Source organism: Anser cygnoides, chromosome 8 (assembly GCF_040182565.1).
Source record: "Anser cygnoides isolate HZ-2024a breed goose chromosome 8, Taihu_goose_T2T_genome, whole genome shotgun sequence".
Classification (NCBI taxonomy): domain Eukaryota; kingdom Metazoa; phylum Chordata; class Aves; order Anseriformes; family Anatidae; genus Anser; species Anser cygnoides.
In genome coordinates this window covers 4838421-4851038 of record NC_089880.1, presented here as the reverse complement: position 1 = coordinate 4851038, position 12618 = coordinate 4838421, and the positions used below count along the sequence as shown (strand labels likewise).

Sequence of the window (12618 nt, the reverse complement as noted above, 5' to 3'; positions counted from 1 at the left end):
AGACCCAAACCAAGATAAATTTACACGAACAGTAAGGGAGTCAGTGTTTGCTCAGGAGCTTTCTGTCATTCACACTGTCATTGATGTTTCACCTGTCTTTCTGAACAGGGTATTTTTAAGGCACCTATCATCACAGGTATACCATCTCCTATAACCCATCTGGGGTACCTGGTCTGCAATGGTGTTTGATCATTAACTTTAATTAAGCACATTTTATGTACCTCTCAGGGATGTCAACAGTGGTGGATTGTAGTGGTTATGTTGATCACTTGCATACACAATGCACACACATTCCCTCATGGGATTTACAAGGCATTTGGAAAGCTTTTAAAAAATAGGTGATAACGGTAGTGTTAGTACCTCCACAGCACCCCTCTCTTTCAACTGTTCTGGTCTTAACTTTCCATGCCTTTTTTCCTTCCATTTTTCCTGTCTCTCTCAATTTCTGTATAGCAATAAATTACAAATCCCACTAGGAATTTCTATATATTGCATAATCAAGCAAACTGTGGCACTTTTGTAATGGCTTTGCATAGTATTCACTGCAAAGAATTGCAATCCACTAGCAAAATTTCAGCCAATTCTGAGAAAGAACTACATGTTAGGGCTCTCAAACACAAGTGTAACTTGAAAATATAAACTATTTTAAATTGGGCTACTTACAACTTAAATGCAAATGGAATGTACACATTAAAATTGATAAAACAATGTCTTTTGATTTTTTATAGAGTCTTTGAAAGATTTCCTACAAACTAAATTAGAAGTCACAAAAGCTTATGATTTTAATTAGGATAAGATTTAAGAAATTGATCTGAACAGATTATGTTTTGCCTATTTCAGAATATTTTGGACAACCATGCCCCTTTTAAAAGATTAAGCATGGAAAAAGGCAATGGCGTAATGACAAACTTGAAGAAAAAAAAAATGAAGTGAAACCCAAATATGCTGTAAGCAATTCACATGAGAGGAAAATATGTATATGTACACATCTACAGGGGTGCTCATGAAAAGATTAAAAACCACTAGAAATCAATCATAGCACGAAAAAAAGGTAACCAATTCATCCACATTGCAGTTCTGTCTTCCGGCAGTTATCAGTAAAGCAGAGACCTGTATAGATTGCACAGATTACTGCAAAGCAGAAACTCTCGGGTACTCAAAGAAACGTATGTGCTGCATACTTGTTGGTTGAAATAAAGAGGTGCTGAAATAAGGATTTGCATAGCGAAATGTTGGATACTGTTAAGATGATAAGAACTAAGTGCTTCTAAGTAAGATACCAACCAAGTAATCACTATTAGGAGGGTTCAGATAGCAATATAAAAGTATTTTAAACAGCCAGAAAGGGCAATCAAGCTATTATTTGTTATACCACCAGATAAGAAGTGCATGGGACAAAGGCTCCATCTCTACAAGTAAATGAAATTGGTCATGTACTTTTCTTTGGCTTATCCTTTACATTAAACTCCCTTACAGTTCAAAGCATGGTGATCACACCCAAACTGCCTGCTGGGAATGGTTCCCTGTAAATGCTAACCTTTGAATCATAGCGGTGTATTGTCTGGGAGAGAGCTTGTGAGCCTGAACTGAAAAGGTGTCATGCAGCTTCCCAACGCATCAATGGCTTAGGTGGATGAGAGCCACTATAAATTCTTAAGTTAAATGTTTAACTCTTCTGCTCTCTGCTGCAGCATTATGCTAATCCAAGAATTTGTTAAAACATGAGAATTTTGCATGGCCTTTTTTTTTTTTTTTTTAATCTTGAAAGAAATAGCAAGATTCGCAAACCTATCTATAACTGTCATCTTCAACACCTTCTCTGTATATTTGCTGCACTGGCATGGAGGATGAGAGATCACTGATGCAGGCAGTACATCTGCCAGTATTACGCCCGTAGTGAGCTCAGCCTATTTCACATAGCAATAGCAGCACAACATGGATAAATTAGAGCATCCAGGCTGAAATTCTTAGTCCACCCTGATTCTCAAAAGACTTTTCCATTTTTATTTAATAAAATAAAAAAACACATATATTTTTCCAGTTCCTCTGAGAAGTATCAGGGGCTTTGTCCCTTTAAGAAAACTTCAATATCAGTAGATGAAAAATGCTCAAATTCTCAAGGCTATTTTTATGATACACAACATATATCCACTAATAGCCTTATGTCTGAATTAATTTTCCCAGGATCCCAGAATACCCCTGTAAAACTAGCACAAAAACATCTATTCTAGCAGAAGGGAAGAAAATAAATTAATACAAATCTGTCTGTCTGCATTTGGGATCTGTTGTCTGCAATACCCTATTTTAAAAAAAATTATAAACCAGTCATACTGTTGATTCTGGTTATTAATTATATGGTCCAATATTTATATTGATTATTATGATCTTCAAAGGCAAACATAAGCAGAGCTATTCTTTTCAACTATTACTGTGCTTTTTTATTATAAAAATGTGAAAATTTTTGATTACAACAATTTCTTTTTCAAATCTTTTAGGTTTCTTTGATTTTTTTCTTTTTTTTGTTAGCAGGCTTGTTATTTTCTGTGAAAAACAATATACAATGATCAACCCTACCACATTAAGAGGAAGGATCTGAGGTGGAATGAAAGAAATAATACAAGTTGCACTGACAGGAGAGGAAAAAAAAAAAAAGAATCCATAGCAATGATAACAACGTGAAAACCTACAAATCATTGTTCAAGATCTCTCCATTAGCACTGAACAAACACCACTGGCATCTGATTTAATAATACTTTCATGTTTAAGCATTTCTGCATTTTACGTTTTCATCCTCTCCAACATATTCTTTCAGTTGTGAGTTTGCAGTGTGTGTATTTGTAGAAGTCCAATATATCTGCTGAAAATATAGCAGTCTAATCAATTGCATTGCGTAAAAAAAATCATCATCATAAAACTTGATTATTCTAGCAAACCCCAAGGAAACACCAAGACTCACCCAAAAGTGATGGAAGACATTGAACATAAGAACAAGAACATAAAACGCAGGTGAAAGACTGGATTGAATTTTGTCAAAGCTGGATGTGAAAGCTTTTGCTCTTGCTAGATGTTTGCAAACATTTTGTGCCTTGCTTTTTGCTATTGCCATTTCAAGTTCAAAGCTAGAAAAGGTCATGTGATATTTTACAATATAACAGCCCTAAAAAAAAAAAAAACTTCAGTCTTGCCTATGGGTTCATTAAATCTCTCAAACTGAAAGACATGCTTTAAACGCTACAACTAGTTGCCAAATACTATTCACAAATCTTTACTGTCCCAAAATATGGACATTTGAGGACAGAAGCAGAGGTAAATATTCTGGCTATTTTCATAGATTTCTTCTCTGGATACCCAGTACCCTGAGCTGGTGGAAGGGGATGGGGAGCAGGATATGGCCCTCACTATCCATGAGGAAATGGTTGGCGACCTGCTACGGAGCTTGGATGTGCGCAAGTCGATGGGGCCGGATGGGATGCACCCGAGGGTACTGAGAGAACTGGTGGAGGAGCTGGCCAAGCCGCTTTCCATCATTTATCAGCAGTCCTGGCTATCAGGGGAGGTCCCAGTCGACTGGCGGCTAGCAAATGTGACGCCCATCTACAAGGGGTCGGAGGGTAGACCCGGGGAACTATAGGCTTATTAGTTTGACATCAGTGCCAGGGAAGCTCATGGAGCAGATTATCTTGAGTGTCATCACGTGGCACTTGCAGGGCAACCAGGCGATCAGGCCCAGTCAGCATGGGTTTATGAAGGGCAGGTCCTGCTTGACGAACCTGATCTCCTTCTATGACAAAGTGACACGCTTAGTGGATGAGGGAAAGGCTGTGGATGTGGTCTACCTTGACTTCAGTAAGGCTTTTGACACCGTTTCCCACAACATTCTCCTCAAAAAACTGGCTGCTCGTGGCTTGGACTGGCGTATGCTTCGTTGGGTTAAAAACTGGCTTGATAGCCGGGCCCAAAGAGTTGTGGTGAATAGAGTTAAATCCAGTTGGAAGCCGGTCACTAGTGGAGTCTCCCAGGGCTCAGTACTGGGGCCAGTCCTCTCCAATATCTTTATCGATGATCTGGATGAGGAGATCGATGACACCAAGTTAGGTGCGTGTGTCGATCTGCTCGAGGGAAGGAAGGCTCTGCAGGAGGATCTGGATAGGCTGGAGCGATGGGCTGAGGTCAACTGCATGAAGTTCAACAAGGCCAAGTGCTGGGTCCTGCATCTGGGGCGCAACAACCCCAGGCAGCGCTACAGGCTGGGAGATGAGTGGTTGGAAAGCTGCCTGGCAGAGAAGGACCTGGGAGTACTGGTTGATAGTCGGCTGAATATGAGCCAGCAGTGTGCTCAGGTGGCCAGGAAGGCCAACAGCATCCTGGCTTGCATAAGAAACAGTGTGGCCAGCAGGTCTAGGGAAGTGATTGTCCCCCTGTACTCGGCTCTGGTGAGGCCGCACCTCGAGTACTGTGTTCAGTTTTGGGCCCCTTGCTAGGAGAAAGACATGGAGGTGCTCGAGTGAGTCCAGAGAAGGGCGACGAAGCTGGTGAGGGGTCTGGAGAACAAGTCTTACGAGGAGCGGCTGAGGGAGCTGGGGTTGTTCAGCCTGGAGAACAGGAGGCTCAGGGGCGACCTTATCGCTCTCTACAGGTACCTTAAAGGAGGCTGTAGTGAGGTAGGGGTTGGTCTGTTCTCCCACGTGCCTGGTGACAGGAGAAGGGGGAATGGGCTAAAGTTGTGCCAGGGGAGGTTTAGGTTGGATATTAGGAAGAACTTCTTTACCGAAAGGGTTGTTAGGCATTGGAATGGGCTGCCCAGGGAAGTGGTTGAGTCACCATCCCTGGAGGTCTTTAAGAGACGTTTAGATGTTGAGCTTAGTGATATGGTTTAGTGGAAGACTTGTTAGTATTAGGCAAGAGATTGGACTGGGTGATCTTGGAGGTCTCTTCCAACCTAGACGATTCTGTGATTCTGTATATTTTTTCAGTAAAACTTCTTTCAAACTAAACTTCATGTTCACTTAATGCTCTGACAGTTTGGAAACAACAAATTAAACTAATGGTGTGGAATTCAGAAAGCCACGTTCATGTGGGAAAATTGTTGTTTTATGAACTAACACTGATGAAAGTAAGAGAATCGCAGTTAATATGTAATGACCATTAGTTGTAGTGATACAAATGCACCATTTCTCAAAATATGAATGCATATAAATTTTATATTTAATATTGATATATTATGTCTATAACCACATTGTACCATGCACAAACACACACACAGGTCTACCATAATGAGAAAATACACAACTTTCCACAATAATCCAGGTACAGCTAGTTTCCCAGAAAACAGGAATCCTTATTATCATACAAACATGTTTTGTTGTATGCATCATACCACCAGTCTAATAAAAGAATCAGAAAAAAAAGTTCATACGCTTTTCTGCTGTCCCCCTCACCTAATTCTCCTTTGCACGTATCACTCTCAAGCAGAAGAATACCAGTAACTTAGTTAAACCCCCAAATGTCTCCAACTAAAAATCTCCCCTGGAAACCCTAGAGCTTTGTCTGAAGCCCTGCTATTTCTGTTAAATTGCCTTCTGCAGGGAGCCTGAAGCCAGAAGAAGAGCCAGAATGACCAAAGTATTCATATTTGGCCTAGATGCAAATCTATACTGCTACTTTGAATGATTGCACTGATGCACGTGGAGCTACAGACTCTTATTTAAATAACTATGATGAAAGTAATTTCAAGAAATTTTGATTATTTTAATATGTGGTTGCATTTTTAGTTTTTACTTTGATATAAAGCATACTGCTACCTTTAAAGAACAACCAAGCAATTTTAATTTGTCCTCTTAATTTCTCAGTTTGTGGTCTGTAAAACCTGAGTTTTCTAATCACATGATGTGAAGACTTAACACAATTTCCATAATATTCACCTGTTTTTTTAAAGTGCTTGCAATATCCTGGGATCGACTCTTAAACATGAATTTCTGCCTTCTCTTTTTTACCCTTTTCTACTTCTCCAAAACTAAGGTTTTCCTTATTTTAACTAGAGTTGAAATTGGTCCAACTCTTCATGGTTTACCAGATCAAAAACTCTTCACTTCACAAACAGAAATCTACCAAGTCAAGACCCTGATGCACGCAGAAGCTTCATCAGCTGATGCTAGCAGAGTTCTTAGAATTGTATTCTTTACCTGGTTATTGATGCCAAGCCAACAAAAAGAAGGGGATGATTTTTATTTATCTCAGCCTATAACTTTAATATTTGAATAGTAGAAGCAACAAGACCTACAAAGCCCCCTTGCCCCAGAAAATAAACAAAGATAAAAAAGAAAAAGAAAACTGGAAATCCAGAGAAAATGAAAAGATGGGCAGACAAAAGAGAAAGCTATGATGCGCTGTATTCTCATGATTTTTATTTATATTGCACTGGTTCACACACACAGGGCTAGGCACAGTCTCCCAAACCAGATTTATCAGTTGGACTAAATAACCTTTTGATCTCCACATAGCTACAAGTTGCAGCCAACCCTGCAGGATCCCCCTACGGTAGTTATATAAATTTGCAGATAGTTTCCCTCAGAAAAGTTTGCAACTGAAGCAGAGTTCTGTTAACAGCTGTATCATACTTAATTCTTAATTGATGCATATACTCAAGTTCTCAAAAAGTACTTAACTCTATCCCTCAAAGAAAACTGCAAGATATTTTCCTAGTAACTTTAGTACCAACAGTATTAAGCCAATATTGAGCAACTTAGACAGACCTTTCTGTTGCTGTTCCCTGACATTTGTATTGAGTGTTACTTGCCACCTGTTGAGACAGGTAAGTAACTACTAAACATTAGGGGTGAGGAAGAAACTCTTCCCTCCACCTCAGTTGGAATACTCTTGGCCAGTATGGGTCTTCCTGCTCTTAAAGTAAGAATGTTGATAAAACACTTCATAAATTTCTGTCAATTTCCAAAACAACAGTCTGTATTCTTCCAGAGCATTTATCAAAGTACACGTGTTTACATAACTTGTCATGGAAATTACCTTTTGATAAAAAGCAGAAACATAGGAAAACTGATTTCATAACCTGAGGGAAGTTCTACTTTATTTTTATAAGTGAAGGCAAAGGCATCCAGATAAACCTCTGACAAAATCTTTATTATTTCTATGCATCTATGTATATAATATATATATACAGGTGGGGTGTTCCTTAGCATTTGTACCAGCCAGAGATAGACAGCTTGCTAGACCATTTATTAGTTGACTGGCTTGGAGAGAAGCATCAATGCAAATGTGTGGCTTTAAAACATTGTCATGAAACAGAATAGAAATATCTGTGCTCTTCAGAACTGTATCAGGAAATGTTCGTTACACGACAGACTCATTGTGCTGTTATCAACAATATAAGACTGAGTTTCCCTAAATTAGAGGGGCTTTTAGTGTAAAAATGACTACTAGCCATTTCTAAAATAGATATCTACTTATTTCCATTTTAAAAAACAGTAGCTATAGAGCACTTTGTCAGCTTGGGTGTTTAATAGAGATTACATATTAACTTTGCCTTTAAGTCCATGAAAGAAAGCCTTCTGGTTAGTGACATTGTTTCAGTGGAATGAATTATCTGCAGAGAAACACATTAGAATTATTTATTTTTCTAAATTTCATTTTAACAAATATAAGTATCATTAATTGTTCAAAATGACTTGCAAAAGAGAACTCAACATACTAGTAGTGAAGATAAGGTTGTCTGTGTTGACTATGTTGTCTACCATACAACGTGACATGAATAATTACTATTAGAATAATGAAAACTGCAATTAGGGTGAGATACAATGACTATATAGTGATTCCTATCTCCACTTCCCTTAGTTTCATTTACTTTTTAGTTACTCTTTAGAATGAATATTAGAAAAGACAAGCCAGGAAGAGAAGGAAATGAACCTAAGGTAAACAAGAGTGATTTATTTCAAGAATAGGAAACTGGTGATTGACACAAAGGAGGATATATTGCTTCACTTTATCTTGTTACGGAAGATTAGTGCAAAGACAGAAGATTCCTGAAGAGGGAACAATCTACACTGTCATTCACTTCTGCTTAAATCACATAAATGTCTTGAAGGCTTGAAACTGCAAATAAATTAGAATCATTAAGAGATTTTGAAAGCGAAACAAGAACTTGTCTTCTTGCAAATACATGCTGCACACAAAAACAGGGATAGGTTTTGCACTGAGTCATTTAAAAGAGTGTTGGTAAATTCTTTTCTACAGAACTCTGGCAACTTACAGTACTAAATGAGGAAGACTATTAAAATGTTGTGGTTTGCAGCCATGTGACTGAAGAAATGGAATCCCTTCAAAGGCCTGTTTTGGTTTTCCAAGAGCAAACAGAAACTCTGTTCTGATCCCTACTTGAAAGGGAGAATTCCAGCAGCTGCACTTCTCACTCTGTGTCCTAATTAGATTTTGGCACAGTCATTCATAGTCAGGACATATAGTATATATATCCCAGTTACAGAGGGTAGGATAACTAGTTCTTTTGAGTATGAAAGTTGTTAACAATGCCAATATCTAGTAGTTTTGATCAGAATACAATATAAGTGAACACCACAGCAAGATATGCTGGTCATCTCAAATCATTTTTTCTGCATCATAGTAGAGTCGTTAGTGATTTTCAGATCTATAGAGATAGCTTGTTTCTCTACTGGGGAAAGAAGAAAAAAGAAAAAGAAAGAAAAATTATACCATGCATCGCATCAAATAATACTCCTGAAGAGGACTGGATTTTTAGTTTAGAATTAAAGTGTTACTAATATGTGCAAATTCTTGTAAAGGGCAGTCAGTATATGCAGTTCCTTCAAGTGACCAAACCTAGATCCTTATTTTTACTGGCATTATCAAAATATAACAATCTAATATATATGCTTTTTGCTTTCTGAAGTACACTTATTATATGACAACATTGTGAATTCTGCCATATTTCTGAGAAATTAATGTTTTGTCTCATGCACAGAACCTGCATGTTGAAGAGGCAATCAAATACTGAAGAAAGCAGCTGGGTTTTTTCCCCTGAAGTAGCAATCCTCTACTGTCACACAGAGTAAGAGCTGTTCTGTTTTCCTTTGCACTCTATAAGCAGATAAGAGCATATGGTTTATAATCTCCAATCTTCTGGTGAATGTTATTTCTCAGTTTGAAAACAAAGCCCAAGTAATAGCAAATAAAGCTCTGCTGAATGATCTAATTTTAAGCATTTGGGGTTTAAGAGTTTTTGTATGAGATACTGTGAGAACCAAAAGCAGCTGTCTAGAATAGCGCAATTAAAAATCTCTCTGATATGAAAGATCCTCCACAATGTTACACAATTAAAACAAATGGAAACGCAGTAGCTTTGATTCTGTAGAATATATTGATGAGTTGTTTCAATACTGCCAGGATGACAATAAGTAAGTAATTAGATAGGTACTCTGACAGTTTCATTTGTACTCACGTACAAACTTTGAATGACATAAAGAGAATCATCTTCATTATGGAATAAATTGTCTGAAATTTATTACTGACTTCAGACAGGTATGAGAGGAATGTCATGCGGAAAAATGTGCTGCCCCTTAACTTTAATTTCTGTGTTCCCCCACTAAGTATTAAAACTCCAGAAGGAGGTTTTATAAGGATAAAAATATATAATCAAAAGTCTAACAACAGTAAACAAATGTAACAAGAGATATAAGCAGTTCTTATACCAATCCACAAGCAAACATTGAGGTGCAATTAAGTGGGTTATGAATCTGAAGAGTAATATACTTGTAAGTAATTATGACATTTCTAGGAATTTACCATTCATTAAAAAGAGACCAGCTAAAAGAGGCTTCCCTAGGAGGAAATATTTTGCAAGATATTCTTTACAATTCAAGGTTCAAATTCATGCCTGTCACAGACTGGTTTGAGTTGATTTGTACAAGGCATGATCAAAGTCCTTAAGGAAATAAAAAAGTATAATATTGAGTAAAGGTGTTACTAGATTAATTTTTATAGCTCACGTTACAACTGTACCAATGCAAACTTCAGAAAAATTTCATCAGTGAAAGGCACCCTGCAGATAACTATTTCCAGGATTGCAAGAGTTGTGAAATCTCTAAACACCTCCTGATGCAGTATGCCAAATGGAACATAAAAGCAATGACGTACAAATGCACAGCCAGCATAAACAATATTCTTGCCATAGAATTAGCATTAAGCAAATGTAAAAAGTTCAGGTAGTTCATGTTACTGAGGGATTGTAGTCTTGGTAATAATACAGTAGGCTATTTTAATTGCTACAGTTCAGCATATATTTCTCACAGTTCAAGGTCCCTTTAGCCCTCAACCAGCTATCCTGACACATTTCCACAGAGCTATTGAGTAAAGAAGTGCAGGAGAGAGGGGTGTTTTTTACTGATGATGACTATTATTTTTTATGCGAGGTTACACACAGATCATGTTCCACTTCAATGTGTTATGCATCTGGAATTATGATCAGACTGGAAACACCAATCAAAATCATTTCAGTCTGTTTTTTTGTAAATGAAAATCATCTCTGTTAGGAACAGCATTAACTCTACTGACATTAGCTACTGGTGGACCATTTTATATTAGGGCAATACATTTGAGCTTTGTGTTATGCAAAATAATTCAGATATAAAATGATGACTGACATTCTCATCTGAAATGTGAATTTACTTGGTTTTGTGTACCCACTCCCCCGGCCCCCTCACTGAGTTTAAATGAAAAAAAATATGTATGGTATTATTGTCAGAATAAAAAATTTGATACAGTTCAGTCAATGTGCACTGCCTTTGCAGAAATCAAGAAAATCACATGCGGAAGTCATGAAATACATCACTTTAACACTTCACCCTCTCTCATCTTATTATGGCATAAAAGAAGGAACTTTTAACCAAAAGTGTAATACTGTGATAGGTTGCTTTAGCTGGCTTTAAACAGCTGCACTAAAGGAGTATGGAAAGCACAGAAGAATGTTGAGCACTGATCTTCCCACCAGCCTTCCTGCCTTAAACAAACACAATATACACAACCCAGTGAGAGAACATATGCCTTTGCAGGAGTAGAATTCTGACTGAAATCCTTCTGCCAAATAAATATATCCAGAAAACAATATTAGAATATTTTCCCTTCAGGTGAGGTTAATGAAAGTACTTGTAATGTCAGTCTCTCACAAAATAATGAGAAGAGAATATAAATATGAAGAGAACATAAAAATATTATTTTTCTTATTAATATCTGTTCTGATTAAAGTAGGTTCATACAAGCAGAATACATAATCAGAATTTCAAAGTAGAATGACAACATTGATTACACAAGGAAAATATTTATAGGTGTGGTTTGGAACAAATATTGAGCTTCATATTCAATAGAAGTTTGGCTTTGTCATTCATTTTGACAGATATTTGACCACTACTGTAATAACACAGTTTAAGGAAACCTAATGAGTGTTTTAAAAAAATTACATAATGTGTATTTGTACATTGTTTAAAACAGTCTGGATGTAGTACTTAGGCAGTACTTCACTATGTTTAAAAAATAATAGAATATCCAGACAAACACATATATAAAGATCCTACAAAATTGCTAAAAAATAAAAATATCCCCAAGAACAGCAGCGCATCATACATCTCCAACTGGTGTATCATTCAGCAGACACAAATTGTCCCTGCTTAAGAATTTTAATCCTTCCTGTTTTTAGAAATGATTCTCCTAAAATGCTGAAAACTAAGTTAGGTTGTAGGACTTACTGGATACTTAGCTAAATGAGCTTGACTCTCTATTTGAACCTTATTTAGTTTATAAAAAAATTAATTAATTAATTAACATACCTGGGACTCCAGAAAAGCCTCACAAATCTAAAATTGTCTGGCAAGAATGGACTTTCAGTAGCTCAGTAGAACTGGTCTCCTAGAACACAAGAGAGGCCTGATTGTTAAATAAGTTAAACAAAGCAGAAATAATTTAAGTAATGTTTTACTGTACAGTTTTACAAGATTAATTTCAAACACAGTATATTACATAAAACCACAAAACCACAGTGTGAAAAAAAATATATATTATATATATAAAATATATATATAAAAGTGTGGCACCATTAGCCTGAACATTTGATACTAATAGTAACTACCATATTATATCACAATTTTTAAATAGACATAAAAGAATAGCGAGGAACCCAAAGAAGTGAACAAAAAGCTCAGAAATATAAGAAATTGTCTTTCCCAATACGGTAAGTTTACCTAATCAAGTGAATCTTGTTTCTCTACTGGGTATTTAAACGATGGTATGTGAACAGCCAGTTAGTCTAACCCAAGTTGTAAGTCAGAACACAATTATCTCTGACTCAGCCGTGTGCTTTCTTGTGAGGTGTTACAGAGCAACAAAGAAATTCTAGTCTGAAACAATAGCTACAGATGTGACAGGTTGAGAAAGATACACCAGAAAATAGCATGCAATCTATTTCTTTTAATTCAATATACTTCTGCCTTTTTTCTACTATGACCTCTTTAGAGATACACATGATGACATTCTTGTTTTGATATTTTTGCTACTCTACAAATAGTAGCAAAAATCAAACAAATCAGCTAAATTATACCTTCT

At 36.8% G+C, this 12618-nt stretch overlaps 2 long non-coding RNA genes across 19 annotated transcripts in view; one reads left to right on the top strand and one right to left on the bottom strand.

Moving 5' to 3' along the window:
* LOC106039409 (uncharacterized) overlaps positions 1–12618 on the bottom strand; it is a 319959-nt gene that overhangs the window by 30093 nt on the left and 277248 nt on the right. For all 6 annotated transcript variants that reach the window (XR_010833403.1, XR_010833405.1, XR_010833406.1 and 3 more), the window contains one exon: positions 11847–11925. This is a non-coding gene — a long non-coding RNA (uncharacterized lncRNA). The remainder of the gene's footprint in view (positions 1–11846; positions 11926–12618) is intronic.
* Positions 1–12618, top strand: part of LOC106039407 (uncharacterized) — an 88243-nt gene that overhangs the window by 64971 nt on the left and 10654 nt on the right. For 8 of the 13 annotated variants that reach the window (XR_001209225.3, XR_001209222.3, XR_007164475.2 and 5 more), the window contains one exon: positions 8990–9076. This is a non-coding gene — a long non-coding RNA (uncharacterized lncRNA). Of the gene's footprint in view, positions 1–2928; positions 3007–8989; positions 9077–12171; positions 12248–12618 lie in introns of all 13 variants that reach the window. The other 5 variants (XR_001209227.3, XR_007164479.2, XR_007164482.2 and 2 more) reach the window with 2 other exon arrangements.